The following is a 3,261-nucleotide window of genomic DNA, read 5'->3' on the forward strand; positions in this document are numbered from 1 at the left end:
ACACTGAATGTAACTGTGGTGAACTGGACCTGTCCACACTGAATGGCACTGTGCTGAACTTGACTCTCCACACTGAATGTAACTGCACTGAACGGGTCCTGAACACACTAATTGTAACAGTGCCGAACTGGACCTGTCCACACTGAATGTAAATGCGGAACTGAACCTGTCCACGGTGAATGTAACTTTGCTGAACTGCACCTGCCCACACTGAATGTAACTGTGCTGCACTGTACACTGTACCTGTTCAAACTGAATGTAACTATGTTGAATTGATTCTTTCCACACTTAAAGTAATTGTGCTGAACTGGGCCTGTCCATATTAAATGCGTTGGGAGCGGTGAGAGCGGAGTTAAAGTGAGTATTTAAACTCACTTTCGCTGACTGTTATTCACAGGCCAGTGTCGGGAGCAGTGAGAGCGGAGTTTCAGTGAGTATTTAAACTCACTTCCGTGGGCTTTTTTTCACAGGCCAGTGTTGGAAGCAGTCAGAGCGGAGTTTCATTGAGTTTTTAAACTCACTTTCGCGGGTTTTTTTCACAGGCCAGTGGTGGGAGCAGTGAGAGCGGAGTTTCAGTGAATATTGAAACTCACTTTCGCGGGCTTTTTTTCACATTCAAGTGTCGGGAGCGGTGAGAGCAGAGTCTCATTGAGTATTTAAACACACCTTCGGGGGCTTTTTCACAGAGGCCAGTGCCGGGAGCGGTGAGAGTTAAGTGTCCGTGAGTATTTATACTCACTTTCGTGGGATTTTTTGCACAGGCCAGTGTCGGGAGTGGTGAGAGCGGAGTTTCAGTCTGCATTTAAACTCACTTTCATGGGCTTTTTCCAGAGGCTTATCAATCTCACAGATCAGGCTGCATTCTAGAGCCATGTTATGATTCAAAATGTGATGTGGGCAGGAGGAAGCAGCTGATTGGGTGAGTAAGGCCAGGTGAGTATTTATAATACTCTAGAGTTTGACAGTTAATGTTCATAGTTTTTAATGTTTAAAAGGTCTTAAATTTGTGGTTATACTTTATAAGATCTCTGTTGTGTACTGGGGAGTGCTAGGAAACAAGGGCCCTTGAGTATATCATTTAACTGTAGTATAATTGGTGGTATTGAATTAATTTAAATTAATTAGAGGGTAAGTCATGGCAGCAAAGCTCGGCTGGCCCCTTGGCATGCTCCTCCTGCCCTATGTGGGAAATCAGGGACACTTCCTGTGTCCCTGATGTCAATTTGCATGGGAAGCGTATCCAGCTGCAGTTATTGGCAGACCACATTACGGCACTGGAGCTGTGAATGGATACATACTGGAGCATTTGCGATGCTGAGGACGTCCAGGAAATCCCGTTTAATGTGTTGGTCACACCGCATGTAAAGGCTGCACAGGCAGGAAGGGAATGGGTGACTGCCACGCAGAGTAGTAGTTGCAGGCAGGAAGTATAGAGGTCCCCTGTGGATATCCCCCTCTCAAACAGATACCACTTTGGATAATGTTGGGGAGGATGGCTTATCGGTGGAAGGCAGCAGCAACCAACTTCCTGGCAACATGGGTGGTTCTGCTGCACGGGGTGGGAGGAAAAAGAGCTGGAGAGCTATAGCGATAGGGAATTCTATTGTAAGGGGAATAGATAGGCATTTCTGCGGCCGCAAACGAGACTCCAGGATGGTAGGTTGCCGCCCTGGTGCAAGGGTCAAGGATGTATTGGAGCAGCTGCAGGGCATTATGGAGGGGGAGGGTGAACAGCCAGTTGTCGTGGTGCATCTATGTACCAAGGATATAGGTAAAAAACGGGATGAGGTCCTAAAAGCTGAATATAGGGAGTAGGATGAAAATTAAAAAATAGGAGCTCAAATGTAGTAACCTCAGGATTGCTACCAGTGATGCGTGCTAGTCAGAGTAGAAATAGAAGGATATTTCAGATGAATACATGGCTAGAAGAATGGTGCAAGGGGGAGGGATTCAAATTCCTGGGACATTGGAACTGGTTCTGGAGGAGGTGGGACCCACACAACATGAACGGTTTGCACCTGGGCAGGACCGGGACCGATGTCCTCGGGGGAGTGTTTGCTAGTGCTGTTGGGTAGGGGTTAAACTAAAATGGCAGGGGTTTGGGAACCTGTGGAGGGAGACATAGAAAAAAGAAACAAGGATAGAAGTAAAAGAGAGAAAGAGAAGCAAAAATGGAAGTCAGAGAAATCAAGGGTGTAATTCAAACATGGCCACAGTAAACTAAAATTCTAAATGGTCTAAGAGTTTTAAAAAAACAAGCCTGAAGGCTTTTTGTCTTAATGCCAGAAGCATTCCTAAAAAGGTGGATGAATTAGCTGCATAAATAGATGTAAACAGAGATGAAATAATTGGAATTATGGAGACATGGCTCCAGGATGACCAAGTTGTGATTTCAACATCCAGGGGTATTCAATATTCAGGAAGGACAGGCAAAAGGAAAATGCGGTGGGGTGGCATTGCTGGGTAAAGAGGAGATTAACACAATAGTAAGGAAGGATATTAGCTCTGCTGATGTGGAATCTGTATGGGTAGAGCTGTGAAATAACAAGGGGCAGACAACGTTAGTGGGAGTTGTATACAGACCCCCAAACATTAATGTTGAGTTTCGGGAAGGCTTTAAACGGGAAGTTAGAGATGAGTGCAATAAGGGCACAGTAGTTATCATGGGTGACTTTAATCTACATATAGATTGGTCTAACTAAATTGGTAGCACTACTGTGGAAGAGGAATTCCTAGAGTGTATACGGGATGGTTTCCTGGAGCTGTATGTAGAGGAACCAACTAGAGTTCAGGCCATTTTAGACTGGGTATTAAGTAATGAGAAAGGATTAATTAGCAATCTTGTTATGCGAGGCCCCTTGTGGATGAGCGATCATAATATGATAGAATTCTTCATTAAGATGGAGAGTGAAGTAGTTGATTCAGAGAATTGGTTACTGAATTTAAATAAAGGAAGCTACGATGATATGTGGCACGATTTGTCTAGGATGGATTGGGGAACGTTACTTAAAGGGTTGATGGTGAATAGGCAATGGCAAACATTTAAAGGTCGCATGGATGAACTGCAGATTTTGTTCATCACTGTTCGGCATAAAAATAAAACAAAAAAGGTGACTCAACCCTGGCTAACAAGGGAAATAAGGAAAAGCATAAGATCCAAGGAGAGGGCATGTAAATTGGCCAGAAAAAGCTGCAAACCTGATGATTGGAAGCAGTTTACAATTCAGCAAAGGAGGACAAAGGGATTACTTATGAGGGGGA

This window comes from Somniosus microcephalus, chromosome 4 (assembly GCF_052327205.1).
Source record: "Somniosus microcephalus isolate GS21.2 chromosome 4, FLI_Smic_1.0, whole genome shotgun sequence".
Classification (NCBI taxonomy): Eukaryota; Metazoa; Chordata; class Chondrichthyes; order Squaliformes; family Somniosidae; genus Somniosus; species Somniosus microcephalus.